General features: G+C 41.0%; 1 protein-coding gene across 10 annotated transcripts in view; it reads right to left on the bottom strand.

The window, feature by feature from the left end:
- The window catches only part of LOC126275021 (GATOR complex protein Iml1), a 520,849-nt gene that overhangs the window by 423,289 nt on the left and 79,056 nt on the right, over positions 1–18,504 (bottom strand). The gene's annotated exons all lie outside the window — the stretch shown is intronic.

Below are 18,504 nucleotides of genomic sequence, written 5' to 3'. Positions count from 1 at the left end.
TTACTACTCTCCCATCAAATGAAAACAAGATGGATTTCTGTGGCTGGGAGCTATCAAGTGAATTAAAATGCATTCACATAATTATTGAAGGCTAAGATATGTTACTAGTTTCAGATTTTATTTTATTTCCACCTTTCTGACAGACAAGCATCAATTGCCTTGCAGAACAATAAAGTTATTTTTGTAGGTTTGCTAAAGAAATTGGCTTTTATTACGCTTCCCTGCTGAGGCAGTAAATGTATTTGAAACAAATTGTTTAATTCCACACTGTTAGCTATTTTGAACTGTTTGCTGCATTTCAAGTGCACGTTTCCATCTTCTAGCATGTATGGCATTATGCCGTAATAAAGAACCAAACAGAGATAACACACTACTGGTACTCCAAGAAAATTTACATCCCAAAAACAACACCAAAAAGCTTAATATCAAATTGAGGCCTACGTCATTGGGAATCTGGACATACGAATGTGCGCTTTAATGTGAACTATGCATTTTAGTTTGGATCACGAAATTCCAATGCTCTTGGAATATCCTCTGATGTCTTTTTTTCTTTTATGACATAATGTAAGTAAGATCATTTAATGTTAGAAATAAATAGTCCAAAGCGTTTGACACTGTGTTATTTTATATGGTGCATTTCCTTTGCAATTTAAGTTTTATTTTCATTTTTTTTCTCTCATTCATGTTTTAATGCTGTAGTATTATTCTGAAGTAGTGCGATACAGTAATATCCTTTGTTAGATTATCAGTTCTTACCAAGCAAAATTACAAAAATTTAACTGAAAACTAAAACAACGAAAAATTCCCGGAATTCTAAAAAATTCTCAAATTTTTTTGTCGCAGGTGCAGTCTGCGTCACATCTGCTGTGCAGCGAGCTACCTTAATTTAAGTATTAACTGTATTTTTCTTACTTGTCACTTCTTCTTCCGTGTGTTTTTGCTTTTAGGAAGCTTTAATTGTGCTAGTAATAGTGTTCCATAGATTTCGTGTTTGTTTTGAATACAGTCAGAGAGAGTCCCTTTAGTCAACCATAGTGCCAGTAGTGCTAGTGTTTGGACTGTATTGAAAACAGAGACAGGTAGTGCTATTTTCATTGTTTTCTACAAAAAGTGGCTAGCAATCACAGTTTAGTCAACAATCAGCCGCCTAGAGTGAATTAGCAGTCTAGTTAAAAGTTTATTAACTCTCTAAGTAAATTGATTTCTTAGGATGGATAGGATGCGTGACTGCTGTGTACGGACGCAGGAGGAGCTGACCACCGTTCGCGAACAGCTGAACGTGTTGATGGCCACGGTCAGCCGTCCTCCGGCTGCTGCCTCAGAGTCTAGCGGCAGTGGGGAGTCTGGTGCGTTGCATGGTACACCCCAGGTGTTACATGCTTCACCCACTGTCCCTTCTGTCGAGACATCTTCGTGGCTACCGGGCGCAGTTGCGCCACCCTCTCCCCAAGGGGAGTGGCGGGTTCAGCGGCGTTCGCGGAGTACGAGGTGGAGAGTAAATGTGGAGGCTGGCCATGGACCTGTGGCTGCTTCTTCAGCAAGGTCTGAGCAGGCACATGGGGGGAGGGGTTTATTAGTTATTGGGAGCTCCAACGTTAGGCGGGTGATGGAGCCCCTTAGGGAAATAGCGGAAAGGTCGGGGAAGAAGGCCAGTGTTCACTCTGTCTGCTTGCCGGGGGGTCTCATCCGAGATGTGGAGAAGGCCCTACCGGCGGCGATAGAGAGCACTGGGTGCACGCGACTGCAAATTGTTGCTCATGTTGGCACCAATGACTCCTGCCGTCTGGGTTCAGAGGTCATCCTCAGTTCGTACCGGCGGTTGGTAGAACTGGTGAAGGCAGAAAGCCTCGCTCGCGGGGTGGAATCAGAGCCAACTATTTGTAGTATCGTTCCCAGAACCGATCACGGCCCTCTGGTTTGGAGACCAGTGGAAGGCTTAAACCAGAGGCTCAAATGATTCTGTGGAGATCTGGAGTGCAAATTTCTCAACCTCCGCTATCGGGTGGAGAAATGTAGGGTCCCCCTGAATAGGTCAGGCGTGCACTACATGCCGGAAGTGACTACAAGGGTAGCAGAGTACATATGGAGTGCACATGGGGGATTTTTTAGATTAGAGAATTCCCTCCCTAGGCCCGACAACCAACGAGACGCCTCGTGAGACATGGCAAGGTAGGAGTAAGCAGAATGCAACAGGGAAGAACAATATTAATGTGCTAATAGTAAACTGCAGGAGCGTCTATAGAAAGGTCCCAGAACTGCTCTCATTAATAAACGGTCACAACGCCCATATAGTACTAGGGACAGAAAGTTGGCTGAAACGAGATGTAAACAGTAATGAAATCCTAAACTCAGATTGGTATGTATACTCCAGAGACAGGCTGGACAGTGAAGGGGGAGGCGTGTTTACAGCGATAAGAAGTGCAATAGTAAAGAAGGAAATTCACGGAGATCCGAATTGTGAAATGATGTGGGTGAAGGTCACGGTTAAAGCAGGCTCAGACATGGTAATTGGATGCCTCTATAGGCCCCCGGGCTCAGCAGCTATTGTGGCTGAGCACCTGAAGAATAATTTGGAAAATATTTCGAGTAGATTTATAGTTCTGGGTGAAGATTTTAATTTGCCTGACATAGACTGGGAGACTCAAACGTTCATAACGGGTGGCAGGGACAAAGAATCCAGCGAAATTTTTTTAAGTGCTTTATCTGAAAAGAACCTTGAGCAGTTAAACAGAGAACTGACTCATGGTGATAACATATTAGACCTTCTGGTAACAAACAGACTCGAACTATTTGAAACAGTCAACGCAGAACAGGGAATCAGCGATCATAAAGCGGTTACGGCATCGATGATTTCAGCCGTAAATAGAAATATTAAAAAAGGTAGGAAAAAAGTAGGAAGATTTTTCTATTTAGCAAAAGTGACAAAAAGCAGATTACAGAGTACCTGACGGCTCAACACAAAAGTTTGTCTCAAGTACAGATAGTGTTGAGGATCAGTGGACAAAGTTCAAAACCATCGTACAATATGTGTTAGATGAGTATGTGCCAAGCAAGATCGTAAGAGATGGAAAAGAGCCACCGTGGTACAACAACCCAGTTAGAAAACTGCTGCGGAAGCGAAGGGAACTTCACAGCAAATATAAACATAGCCAAAGCCTTGCAGACAAACAAAAATCACGCAAAGTGAAACGTAGTGTGAGGAGGGCAATGCAAGAGGCGTTCAATGAATTTGAAAGTAAAGTTCTATGTACTGATTTGGCAGAAAATCCTAAGAAATTTTGGTCTTTTGTCAAAGCAGTAAGTGGATCAAAACAAAATGTCCAGACACTCTGTGACAAAATGGTACTGAAACAGAGGATGACAGACTAAAGGTCGAAATACTAAATGTCTTTTTCGAAAGCTGTTTTACATAGGAAGACTGCACTGTAGTTCCTTCTCTACATTGTCGTACAGATGACAAAATGGTAGATATCGAAATAGACAACAGAGGGATAGAGAAACAATTAAAATCGCTCAAAAGAGGAAAGGCCGCTGGACCTGATGGGATACTAGTTCGATTTTACACAGAGTATATGAAGGAACTTGCCCCCCTTCTTGCAGTGGTTTACCGTAGGTCTCTAGAAGAGTTTAGCGTTCCAGAGGATTGGAAAAGGGCACAGGTCATCCCAGTCAAGAAGGGGCATCGGACAGATGTGCAGAAATATAGACCTATATCTCTAACGTCGATCAGTTGTAGAATTTTGGAACACATATTATGTTTTTAGCATAATGACTTTTCTGGAGACTAGAAATCTACTCTGTAGGAATCAGCATGGGTTTCGAAAAAGACGGTCATGTGAAACCCAGCTTGCACTATTCGTCCACGAGACTCAGAGGGCCATAGACATGGGTTCACAGGTAGATGCAGTGTTTCTTGACTTCCGCAAGGCGTTCGATACAGTTCCCCACAGTCGTTTAATGAACAAAGTAAGAGCATATTGACTATCAGACCAATTGTGTGATTGGATTGAAGAGTTTTTAGATAACAGAACGCAACATGTCATTCTCAATGGAGAGAAGTCATCCGAAGTAGAGTGATTTCGAGTGTGCCGCACGGGAGTGTCGTAGGACCGTTGCTATTCACAATATACATAAATGACCTTGTGGATGATATCGGAAGTTCACTGAGGCTTTTTGCAGATGATGCTGTGGTGTATGTAGAGGTTGTAACAATGGAAAATTGTGCTGAAATGCAGGAGGATCTGCAGCGAATTGACGCATGGTGCAGGGAATGTCAATTCAATCTCAATGTAGACAAGTGTAATGTGCTGTGAATACATAGAAAGAAAGATCCCTTATCATTTAGCTACAAAATAGCAGGTCAGCAACTGGAAGCAGTTAATGCCATAAATTATCTGGGAGTACGCATTAGGAGGGATTTAAAATGGAATGATCATATAAAGTTGATCATCGGTAAAGCAGATGCCAGACTGAGATTCATTGGAAGAATCCTAAGGAAATGCAATCCAAAAACAAAAGAAGTAGGTTACAGTATGCTTGTTCGCCCACTGCTTGAATACTGCTCAGCAGTGTGGGATCCGTACCAGATAGGGTTGATAGAAGAGATAGAGAAGATCCAACAGAGAGCAACATGCTTCGTTACAGGATCATTTAGTAATCGCAAAAGTGTTATTGCTTTGAATGACTGTAAAACAGTCACAGCACAATCAAGTATCTGGCAAAAACATCCAACAATTAACTTTGTTCCCCTGCAATGAACACCCTCTGCCTCCTATGGCGTCTAATCTGTCTTTCCAATAAACATTCTATGACTCATTTAACAATTCAAGAGCTTTCTGCTTCAAGTTACAGCCAGCTTTCAGACCCAAGAATAATTAGTGTGTGAGAACTTTCCTGGGGTGGGGAGGGGAAAGGGGAGGAGGGGGGCAGTAAATACTCAGAACTTTGTTAAAATACTTCTACAAGTTAGTGATGAAATTTTGGCAGTCAAAGTGTCTTTACTCTGAACGTGGTCGGATTTCTGTTTCTGTGTATCGACTGGCTAGTGTTGATTAGTGTACCTCAAACTACTTCCTAGCCTAAAAACAACCCCATTTTCACTCCACATGTACTCTGCTAGCTGAGTAACTCTTCCTTTGCGTAGTGCACCCCTGACCTATCAAGGGGAGTCCTACAAATTCCCACCCAGTAATGATAAAGGAGCTTTACGCAGAACACCAGGCACAGCCAGTAGAATATTGAAACACACTTACAACTAGTTCACAGCTAACAGCTTAACCCATTATAACTAATGTTATGCAAGTGCAAAAACAAATAAAGATGACCTACAAGCACAAGAAGTAGAGATCAGTTGGTATATATTTGATGAGGCTCCACGTGTGAAGTTCCTTGGTATACATACGGTAATAAGCTGAGATGGCAGTAGTATGTGGATAAGTTAACTAAAAAGTTCTGTTCTGTCTGCTTTAATGTAGAAATCTATTTCATTGTGCTACCAACAACAGGACAGCTAGCATATTTTGGCCACTTCCATTCTATAAAACTTCTGACATGATGCATTAAGGTCCATAAAGAAGCATGCAATGAATATTGTGTGAATTTCATAATCAAATATCTCGTAGTAGGCTCTTCAGGGACCTAGGAATTTTTACACTTGTATGCCCACACATACACTCCCCAATGGCATTTCCTGTTAACAACAAAAGTGAATTTTGTTGAACTCTAAGACTACCCATCCCTATTTATCAATTCTGTTCTTAATATATATCAGTTACTTTCCACACAGAATAAGACATGGAGAAAAAGTCCTTTTTGCTGATAACAGCAACATCATACTTACTGATAAACAACAGGACCCCTACTATAAGAAGCAGATGAAACGTTTGTCAAGCTGGATGCTTTTCCACCATCTAAAACTTAAATTTATCACGTCAAGCACTAGCCTGACTGTTGTACGAATACAAACTCTCAAACAAAACTTTACTGTATTGCACAGGAATGGGAACTATTTAGACATGGCAGCTCGGAGAAGTTTTACAACATGTAGAATCTTCCATGAGATACAAGAATGAATATATAACTTATTTGGACCATAACCAAGGAATATATACCTGAAAACAATAGATCACAAGACTAAGGATAAGCACATTACTAAGGAAATAAAACAGACTTTCTGATGGCTGCCATTAACTATGTTTGGTGGCCACAATGTACACTCCTGGAAATGGAAAAAAGAACACATTGACACCGGTGTGTCAGACCCACCATACTTGCTCCGGACACTGCGAAAGGGCTGTACAAGCAATGATCACACGCACGGCACAGCGGACACACCAGGAACCGCGGTGTTGGCCGTCGAATGGCGCTAGCTGCGCAGCATTTGTGCACCGCCGCCGTCAGTGTCAGCCAGTTTGCCGTGGCATACGGAGCTCCATCGCAGTCTTTAACACTGGTAGCATGCCGCGACTGCGTGGACGTGAACCGTATGTGCAGTTGACGGACTTTGAGCGAGGGCGTATAGTGGGCATGCCAGAGGCCGGGTGGACGTACCGCCGAATTGCTCAACACGTGGGGCGTGAGATCTCCACAGTACATCGATGTTGTCGCCAGTGGTCGGCGGAAGGTGCACGTGCCCGTCGACCTGGGACCGGACCGCAGCGACGCACGGATGCACGCCAAGACCGTAGGATCCTACGCAGTGCCGTAGGGGACCGCACCGCCACTTCCCAGCAAATTAGGGACACTTTTGCTCCTGGGGTATTGGCGAGGACCATTCGCAACCGTCTCCATGAAACTGGGCTACGGTCCCGCACACCGTTAGGCCGTCTTCCGCTCACGCCCCAACATCGTGCAGCCCGCCTCCAGTGGTGTCGCGACAGGCGTGAATGGAGGGACGAATGGAGACGTGTCGTCATCAGCGATGAGAGTCGCTTCTGCCTTGGTGCCAATGATGGTCGTATGCGTGTTTGGCGCCGTGCAGGTGAGCGCCACAATCAGGACTGCATACGACCGAGGCACACAGGGCCAACACCCGGCATCATGGTGTGGGGAGCGATCTCCTACACTGGCCGTACACCTCTGGTGATCGTCGAGGGGACACTGAATAGTGCACGGTACATCCAATCCGTCATCGAACCCATCGTTCTACCATTCCTAGACCGGCAAGGGAACTTGCTGTTCCAACAGGACAATGCACGTCCGCATGTATCCCGTGCCACCCAACGTGCTCTAGAAGGTGTAAGTCAACTACCCTGGCCACCAAGATCTCCGGATCTGTCCCCCATTGAGCATGTTTGGGACTGGATGAAGCGTCGTCTCACGCGGTCTGCACGTCCAGCACGAACGCTGGTCCAACTGAGGCGCCAGGTGGAAATGGCATGGCAAGCCGTTCCACAGGACTACATCCAGCATCTCTATGATCGTCTCCATGGGAGAATAGCAGCCTGCATTGCTGCGAAAGGTGGATATACACTGTACTAGTGCCGACATTGTGCATGCTCTGTTGCCTGTGTCTATGTGCTTGTGGTTCTGTCAGTGTGATCATGTGCTGTATCTGACCCCAGGAATGTGTCAATAAAGTTTCCCCTTCCTGGGACAATGAATTCACGGTGTTCTTATTTCAATTTCCAGGAGCGTAGATAAACACAAGTGTGACACTACATGGCATGACAGTGCACCAGGTGGAAGTGAGTCGCTACATGTTCAAGGCTGTTTACAATTGGGCAACGTGACTTTTAAATTAACATTGAAATAAAGAACACAAACGACATGCACTTCAGCATAAAGTGAGAAAACAACTCTGTTGAAAACTTGAATATGTGGTGCTCTGCAGCTTTTAGATATTTACTAAAGGATATCTAAACACTATGAGTTGCGCTTAAAATGTTTACTAGGCATCCGGTATTTGGGTATAAAACCCATCATCAGTGGCATCTGATACAGAGGAACAAACAGCTGTATGTTCATCAATTTCTACAATATCACAACTTTATACACAAAAGCCAAAACATAAATCTACTTACATTACTTAGGTAGAATTATGTTTCTGACATTATACATACAGTTGTCATGTTGTAGAAATTGATGTGGTCATGGGACACCATTCTTGATACCTCCTCAGTTACAGGACTGTGATGATATTTGCAGACTATCTGCACTGTTACTTTCAACCTTCTGCATTCTTTCAGTTAAATACAAATTGAACCCTTTGTATACTGTCCCACTCATACTACAATACTTAGGCTTATCCAGAAGAATTTCACAATTCACGCAATTAAAAGCCTTTGAGAGATCACAAAATATCCTAATGGGTAATGTTCAGTTATTCAATACATTTAATATCTGATCAGTGAAAGCATGTATAGCATTTTCTGTTGAACAGCCTTTCTGAAAACCAAATTTACATTTTGTTACTACTTCATTTTTACAAATATGTGATGCTACTCTTGAATGCAATACTTTTTCAAGAATTTTGGCTAAAGCTATCAGAAGTGAGACTGAGTGGTAGTTGTCAGCATCAGACTTATCCCCTTTTTTATGCAATGGTTTAACAATCGCATATTTCAGTTTATCTGTAAAAATGTCCTGTTTCAGTGAGCTACTACATATGTGGCTGAGAATCATACTTATCTATTGGAAATGCCATCAGTTCTATGTGAGCTTTTACTTTTGAGTAAATTTATTATTTTCCTAATTTCAGTAGGAGAGGTGGGTTGAATTCCAATTTTATCAAATTGCATAGGTATTGCCTCTTCCATATACTGCCTTGCATTTTCTAATGAGTAGCTGGATCCCATTTCCACTACAACACTTAAAAAATGATTATTAAAGATGTTTTCTACTTTTGGCTTCTTGTTAACAAACTTTCCCTTGAGTTTGATGGAAATACAGTCTTCCTCTGCTCTCAGTTGCCCTGTTTCCCTTTTAACAATATTCCAAATTGTTTTAATTTTATTATCAGATGTGCTACTCTCAGACATGATGCACGTACTTCTGGACTTTTTAATAACTTTTCTTAGTGCAGTGCAGTAATTTTTATAATGTTTCACTGTTTCGGGATCATTACTCCTCCTATCTATAAGATACATTTCCCTTTCCTGTTCATTCCTGTTCACACGATATTTTTATCCCTTTAGTAAGCCATGGCTTTTTAGATGGCTCCTTACAATTATATTCAATGTTTTCTTAGGGTAACTATTTTACTCACAAAGGTATCATGAATTAGGTTAAATTTTAAATTAACATCAGGTTCCCTGTACACCTCATCCCAGTCTAACTGTTACAATCTGTCCCTAAAAGTTTCAATATTTAAATGGTTAATTGAACGCACTATTTTGGAGGGCTGTTTTGCTTTACTGTATGGAGCTATATCATATACTGTAACTAGCTGCGCATCACAATCAGACACCTCCTCAGGGGACACTGCCTTAATGCAGCACTGTCCGTGCGGACGAGGTGGTTTGCATGCTCTGGGTCCGGAGGGCTATGTTGCCGGTAGCTTAGCTACCAGAATGGTTGCCACCCAAGCCGAACAGACCAAAGTGGAGCAGCCAGACAAAGCATGTCCCACAGTGGCCTATCACTCCCCCTTTCCTATCCCAAACTGGTCCTCACCATCTCCTTTTCCTGTCATTTCCTGTTATATGTTTATGACTTCAATGGCAGCAATAGCAGAGAAGATTCTTTCGGAAGAGTGAAGCTGGCAGAAGAGGCACCTTTTCTCTTAGGGTACAAAAAGAGTATAAATAGCGACTGTACCCCAGAGGTGTGGCTACAGACAGCTTCAGCCCCATAGTGGGCAGCTGATTTTAGGCTGGACAACCTACTGCCTATCTGGAAAGCAACGGGAAACTACCATATTACATTCCTGAGCAGTAGATTGCAGAGTTAAAACTTCCTCTCATTCGGATCTCCGGGAGGGGATCACATTGAAAGTAGACATTTTTGAAAGGAACAAAGGGACAATGAAGGAAGGAATGATTGGAACATGGAATATGAGGACACAACTGCAAGCAGGAAAGGTAGAGAATGCAAAACAGGAGATCAAAGGAACAGATTAGATGCCTTTGGTTTGTCTGAAATGAGATGGGGAGAGAATGGAGAGATAGAAAGTGGAGCTTATAAGCTCTTTTACTAAGGGGAAAACGGAGGAGGAATATTTATAGAGCAAAAGCTGAAAAATAAGCTAATGAAGGTACAACATATTGATGGAAGACTTATGACGATACGACTAAAGGGTAGTTCAAAAGATTTGATGTTAATACAGGTATATATGCCAACCAGCCAGCATAGCGATGAGAAAGTGGAAGAATATTATGAGAAAATACAAGAACTCATCAAAAAAGAAAAGTTGGATTAGGAATAAGAAATAAGAGAGGTGAACAACTAATTAGTTTCTTTAAAGAAAATACATTAGCAGTGAGTAACACATTATTTGAACAACACAAAAAGAAACATTACACATGGATATCAAATGTGAATAGGGAAATATATCATTAGACTACTTCCTGATACAAAAAAGTTTAGGAACTGTTTGAAGACTGCCTGGCTTATCTGGGAGCAGATATAAATCCAGACCACAATCTAGTATTGGGGAAATACAAGTGAAGTTAAAAAAAGTCTGGATAGGTGAAGCAAAAGAAAGGCTAAACATAAAAAGATTCAAAAGGTAGGAATGGCATCAGATTTGGAAAACAGTTTTATGGAAAAATGGAAAAGAGGTAGTGTTGATGAAAGTGTTAATGACAAATGGATAAAAATGAGGAAAGGACTCGTGGACTCTGTCACAGAAGTATTAGCAATAAGTACCAGGAAAGAATAGGTAACAGAAAACATGTTGAAAAAGATGGAAGAGCGGAGAAAGTGGAAAAATATAGAAACTGAAGAATGCAAAAAGAGGTACACGAAACTGAATAATGAATTAAGGAGAGAAACTGAAGAAACAAGGGAAAAATGGATGAAACAGAAATTCAACGAAATAGAGAAAACGGAGAAAGAGAGAAAGTATGAAATGATGTATAGACTGGCTAGTGAGATAGTTTTAGAACATAAAAATAGAGGAACAACATGGAAAAAGGAAGAACGGATGGTACTCTAGCAGAGGAACCACAGGAGATTTTGAACAGATGGCCAGAATATAATGAAACACAAAGAGAAATTAAGTTTGAAGAAGAGCAACGTGTCCTGGAAGATTGAAAGGGATTCACCATCTTGGAAGCAGAAGTAGAAAAGGTGCTGAAGGAGATGACAAATACGAAGGCATGTGGAACTGATGAACTGCCAGTAGAACTGTTGAAGAGTCTGAGAAACGAGGCAAGAAAAGGAATAGTCTACCTCTATAATGAGATATATGACACAGGGGAATGGCCTGAGGACTTCTTGCAACAATTATGATACCAATAGAGAAAAAGAGAAACACTAAAAATGTGAAGAGCATGCAGCTAAAGTGTTGCTTAAAGTGTTGAATAGAAGGAAAATGGAAAAGGTAGAGAAATCTTTGCTGTTTTTATAGACAGCTTTTGACAGAGTTCAGTGGAACAAGTCGATGAATATTTTGAAGAGGAAAGGAGTAGATTGGAAAGAGAGATGACTGATACAGAACCTATATTTACACCAGAAAGTAAGGATAAGGATTGGAAAATAATGTCAGAAGGAATCAGCATTGAACAAGGTATTAGACAGGGTTGTTGCCTTTCCCCACTGTTCTTTAACGTATACCTTGAAGAAATTATTGTGAAAGGCTTAGACGGGAAAAGAGGAAAATGTATTGCTGGAAAGAGAATAGCATATATAAGATTTGCTGATGACATGGTATTAGTGGCAGAAAGTGAGTGGGCAGTGGATAACAAGCTGCAAGATCTGAATGAAGCTTGCAAATGGGATGCAAATAAACACAGCAAAAACAAAGAGTATAGTCATCAATACAAAACACAGACTGTCCAATATTAAAATAGGACAAGCTATCATTAACCAAGTAAGTGAATTTAAATATCTTCGAAGCACAATAGCTGATGACTTGAGATGTCACCACGAGGTGAAAACTCAGTTTGCCACAGGGAAGGAGGCATTCAACAGAAAGAGGAGACTGTTACGTGTCAAATTAGATATAGGTCTAAGGAAAAGGCTTCGCAAATGTTTTGTCTGGAGTGTGGCACTGTATGTGGCAGAACCATGGATACTGAGAAGAGAGGACAGAAAAAGGTTAGAAGCATTTGAGATATGGATGTGGAGGTGAATAGTGAGGATAAACTGGATGGAAAGAGTGAATAATGAAAGAGTACTGGAGAGGGTTGGTGACAGAAGATGTCTGCTGAAGGTTATAAGAGAAAGGAAAAAGAACTGGTTGGGACATTCATTGAGAAGGGAGTGCTTGCTATCAGATGCTTTGGAGGCACTTGTATGTGGGAGAAGGCTGAGAGGAAGGAGGAGATACGAGACGATAGATGACATAAAGGGAAGAGGAAATTATGCAGACCTGAAGAGGATGGCAGAAGACCAGAAAGCCTAGAGAGCTACCATGTGAAAACTTGCCTTTTGGCAGAACACTAATAACGATGATGATGATGATGATGATGATGATGATGATGATATGAAGCAGACCATTCTTAACAGGAAAAGTTTTTATTTGATTAAATTTATTGTGGTCTAGGAAAACATTATCTATCAGTGTGCCGAAACTTCCTGGCAGATTAAAACTGTGCGCCGGACTGAGACTCAAACTCGGGACCTTTGTCTTTCGCGGGCAAGTGCTCTACCATATGAGCTACCCAAGCACAACTCACGCCGCGTCCTCACAGCTTTGCTTCTGCCACTATCTTGTCTCCTATCTTCCAAACTTCACAGAAGCTCTCTTGCGAACCTTGCAGAACTAGCACTCCTAGAAGAAAGGATACTGTGCAGACATGGCTTAGCCACAGCCAGGGGGATGTTTCCAGAATGAGATTTTCACTCTGCAGTGGAGTGTGTGCTGATATGAAACTTCCTGGCAGATTAAAACAGTGTGCCAGACCAAGACTCAGTGCTGCTTTCCTGTTCCATTCGAGTAGGAAAATCAATAACTGATGTCAAATTGAAAGAACCAAGTAATACTTCAAGGTCAAGCTTTCTATTGGACTCTTTCAGAAAATCTACATTGAAATCGCCACAAACAATTATTTGCTTCCCTCTGTCTGACAAATAGCACAACAAAAAATGCAAGGTTTTCAGAAATAGCTGAAAATTTCCCAATGGGGACCTATACACAGCTACACCAATAAAAGTACCATTGTTTAGTTTAAGCTTACATGCACATGTATCTCTATACAAAACTTTTTAGTTTCCACATTTTTCATATTATGACAGATTTTAACACATATAGTACCTCCTCCTCTCCATAGTGTCTCTACTTACATGTGCTGAAAGCTTGTATCAACCTACATTTACTATTTCCACACGTGGGACTAAATGATGTTCAGATAGAATAGTACATCTAATCCAGCCTCAGTTTCTAAATCTTCTAAACAAAGAAGAAGCTCATCCAGATTGTTTTCTAATCCCCTGACATTCTGATGCAATATACTAACATTATTTTTCACTGTGGTTTTATGAGAATCTTGTGACATACTAACATCATATTTCACTGTACTGTTATGATCTTGTGATATTTTAACATATCTAGTACCTGCCTGTCTGAGCTTCTCATTAAGCTTAATTTCAATCAATGTTGGATGATTGGACACTGATTTTAGCCTAAAAAAGAAGTACCCCCATGAGTTTCAGTGCCCTCCCCCTCAAAGATTTTGCTATCATCCCAGCCAATTTACTTTCCTCCTGATATGGAGGCCATGTTTTGTGAAGTCCCACCTACCAATACCATCAACAGAAACCAAACCTATGCCTGACAAAGTAGCCACCCGAAGCAGCTGATCTAACTCCATATCAACCCTCCTGACAGACCTGTTCAAGTGGGGCTGATCATACAGGTTGAAAACAGGAACCAAGCAACCATTTGTATGGTTCGTTGCAGATGCTATTTTTACCAGGTCACCCTCAATATTGTATCCCTGATCCCTATAGATACTTTTTCCCACTCCATACACTACCACAACATGATCCTGCTTTGTAAAACCCTTGCATAATAATCCTACATCCTCTATCACTTGGCTAAGACAAGCACTGGGCTTGAAAATATGTGTGACCTGGTACCTGTTACCTAATTTTTCCTGCAAGATCTTGCCCACACCTCTTCGATGGCTACTACCGAACAACAGAACTTTCCTCCTCCTTTCCACTTTTTTTGAAACAACTAGTTTCCTAGTGAAAGTCTGTTGAGTGCTGACTATACTTACATCTACTAGAGCCTTTTCCTTAGCTGACTGAGGTATTAAAGCAAATCTATTGTTTATGCAAATGATGAAATAATTACATACTGTTCTTTTTCTGTGGCTCTTGTTCTTTGCCACCACTTCCCACCAGTCTTCACCCTTCTCTCCCCTTAACCTCATCAGTTCCTCCCTAGCAATTTCCAGTTCAGCCTTAAGGGCTCTAATCTTCGCTTCCTGTTGAGCTATTTTCCTATCCCTTGCACATACACTGCAATACCATGGAAGAGACCCATTTACTTCTCCAATTCCCATGCCACTACATCCCCCCCCCCCCCTCCCCGCAATATAGCCATCTGTCACAACAGCTGCACAGAACCTGTGTACTAGCTTTCTTACGACAGCTCAAACACTTCTAGTTCATGGTTCTTTACAATATAATATGCAATTTTCATTTAATAAAAACAGAATTTGACATGGTCAGATTATGCATGTCTGATTATGAGGAACTATGTCCGGGAGAAACTCTTAAGAGTATAACAATTGAAACTTGTACTGAGAATAGAAGAATGACAAGATCAATTAATGACTCAAAGCTAAACCATTTGATAAAAAAAAACTGAATTCAATAAATAGATAACATAAGAATAACCATGTATGTGTTAATGACTCAGGCAATAAAATTTTATATCTCTCAACAGATAATTTGGAGCATGTTGTCCTAAATGCTACAAGAAACCATCTAAGTAGAGTCAGTGAACTAAACCACAAATTCTAAAAACTTAATGCACTCCACATCCAAGTAGAATAAGAATCATGGTACTACTACAGAGCTGTATGGGAAATTGGGAAGTTATTAAAACAGAAATAAATTGTGATGATAAAGTACTCTGCACACCAACTTCACCATTTTTTTTTTCTTTTTTTTTTTTTTTTTTTGCTATAGAAGGTAGGAGTAAAGCAGAGGGACTACTGCCAAGCTCAGTAATTTTAGAACAGGCCCAAATTATATTATTAAATATCTTAAAAAACAAACTGTAATGTCATTGACTAAAATAACAATCTTAAAAGAAGGTAAATATTCACATTGTCTGAAAACATATGTAGTCAAATGAGTTCATAAGAAAAGAGATGTAGCATCTCTGGATAACTATCAACCTGTATCTCTTATACTTATAATATAAAATATAACAGAAGGCTGACCGGCAGAAGTTCAGTGAAGAGCGTGACTCAAAAGTGATAAAACATTCCACCACAACCTGAAATATGCGAAAGCTTCATCAAATGCGTACAACAAAATTTTGAGGAAAACTATTCTGAGAGGATGCACAACTCAGCATGTTCCAGGCATGTCCAGTGACGACAATCTGTTGTTAAAAAGATACCAAACACACTATGAAAAGAATCGATTTTGCAGAAGAAATGATCCAAGCTGGTGAAATATTGCTGCAAGCCATTTCAGCATCTCACAAGGCCAAGTGGAATAACCTGGTAGAGAACCTCGACATGAAGCTGAACAGTAGACAAGCCTGGAAATTGCTTAAAAACTGAAGTGGCTACCCTGTAAAATCACAAGACAATTTAACAAGTGTGAATCCTGATAAAGTGGCAACCCAGCTCCCGCAAATCAGCAAAATAATAGGACGGACGTCCAAAGAAGCTCTTCAGTGCGACCCAGACACAGAGCATTATTTTCTTAGGGATCCCTTCACCATGGCTGAACTCGAAGCTGTCATCTCCAGCTTGAAGATGCATAAGGCTGCAAGTGTCAATGACATTAGACTTGAACAGATAAAGAATTTTGGCTGGAAAAGGATGGAGTGGCTACTAAGCCTAATGAACACATGTGTCACCAAGCTACACATCCCCAAAATGTGGCAGAAGTCTCAAGTCATTGCAATACTTAAGCCTGGGAAGGGACCAAACAATCCAAAAAAATTTTGACTTATCTCCCTTTTATGCCACACCTTCAAGATATCAGAATGGCTGGTACTTAACCAAATTGGTGCTAGCCTCGAAGAAGTTTACCCCACAACAAGCAGGCTTTTGTGCTGGCAAATCATGCTGTAGTCAGATCTTGAATCTAACACAGCACATCAAAGACAGTTTTGAGCGTGATGAGGTTACTGAAGTCGCTTTTGTTGATCTAACAGCTGCATATGACACTGTGAATCATAGGAAACTATGAAAGACAATGTATGATCTTACTAAGGATACCAACTAACATCCCTTATCAGCACCTTCCTTCAGAACCGAAGATTCTAAGTTTCATTGCAGCATAAGAGGAGTAGGTGGCGAACGCAGAAGAATGGTCTCCCCCAAGGCAGTGTGCTCGCTCCAGCACTGAACAATATCTACACAAATTATCAGCCAATACCAACTTCATCTAAGCCGGTGACACAGCAGTAGCTGTTCAGGGGCCAACCTTTAAAGAAGTAAAGGGAAAACTTTCTCTAGCAATGGATGAACTCTCCAAGTACTATTATGCCAACCACCTGAACCCTGATACCAGTAGAACTCAAGGAGTGCCTTCCACTTACAAAACAGGGAAGCGTAGCAACAGCTGGACATCACATGGCAAGGAGAGCAACTGAAACGTTGCCCAACATCAGTCTATCTGAATGTCACTCTGGACAGGGCTCTAACGTACAGGCAGCAATGTCTAAATGTCACACAGAAAGTCATTACTCACAATGGGATAGTTAAAAAGCTGATTGGCAGCAGCTGGAGAGCCAATCCGCACCTTCTCAGCACTTCTGTACTTGCACTTCGTGTATCAGCCACCGAGTATGCTGCTCCTGTGTGGAAAGCTTCCACTCATACTAAGCAAGTTGATATTGCAGTCAATGATACTGCAAGGATCATCTCAGGATGCTTGAAGCCAACACCAGTGCAGAAACTGTATCCAATTGTTGGAACAGCCCCACCCAACATCCGGAGGGCCATTGCTGCAGACAATGAAAGAACAAAGCAGGAGAATCACCGCCAACATCCTCTGTATGGTCATCAGGCTGCAAGATCCCACCTTAAATCCCGCAATAATTTCCTTGCTAGGACTGCATTACTGGAGGGAGCACCAGAGGCAATTCACCTTGCAACATGGAAGAGCTCACTGCACATAGACGGCTCACCAAAAGAAGAACTAGCTCCTGGTGCAAACGTACAATACCCTGTATGGAGGTCCCTCAACCGCCTAAGAGTGAGCGTCCCCCGATGCAAGACCAACCTAAAGAAATGGGGAATCCTTCCAGTGAGCACTGACACCTTTTGCGGCTGTGGAGCTGAAGAAGATCCAAGCCACCTACTTGTGTGCCCCCTCCTCGACAACTCATGCACAGTACAATATGTGTACAAAGGAAATGAAAAAGCTATCACAGCTGCTATTTTTTGGAAATGCTGACCAGACACGGAAATGAACAAATGAATGAATGACAGAATATTGAAGATGAGTCAAGATTTTGAAGCTAATGAAAGCTAATGATATACTTAGCTCCTCACAATATGGATTCAGATTCAGCCTCTCTACAGCCAAAGTAGTTGAGAGTATGGTAGCAAAGGTATGAAATTGTTTTAAAGATAAAGAGATAATCTGTGAAATGCCATTGGACCACAGGATAGTATTTGATACAATCTTCCGTAACTTTCTTATACGTTTATTTAAAAAAAATTTAAAAATAAAAGAAAGTCATGAAACAGACTGCCATAATTATGCATGGAATGCCTCCAAGAACTCCCTGCTGTCTTCTTGGGGATACTGAACACTACCTCAATCACAACCTTCATAACTAAATATTCTTCTCACTATCAAACAAGTGATACATACTTCAGTCATTAGACAAGAAAGAAATGTGACTTACCTTGTGACATGAAGAATTTTTTTCTAGTTCAGAAAAGTGTAAAATACACTAGTGCCACAACTTTAACTATATTCCAAGTTATATTAAGTACCTACAAGATAATAATCTATTCAAAGGTAAGTTACAGGAAATTTTCCTTGAAAAAATTGATCATTCCCTATATTGTAAACAACATGTATGCAAACTACTGTAGCATAAATTACATGCAAAAAATAAAATACATATTTTGACACATTCCACACCTTGAATCTACATGTGCTAATGGATTTATGGACTAAATACCTGTAATTTTTTTACAAAATAAACACTTCTTGTGTCTCAATGAAATTTAGTGAAAATGTGTTGGTTTT

This window comes from Schistocerca gregaria, chromosome 1 (genome assembly GCF_023897955.1).
Source record: "Schistocerca gregaria isolate iqSchGreg1 chromosome 1, iqSchGreg1.2, whole genome shotgun sequence".
Taxonomy (NCBI): domain Eukaryota; kingdom Metazoa; phylum Arthropoda; class Insecta; order Orthoptera; family Acrididae; genus Schistocerca; species Schistocerca gregaria.
This window is presented reverse-complemented; position numbering and strand designations above follow the sequence as displayed.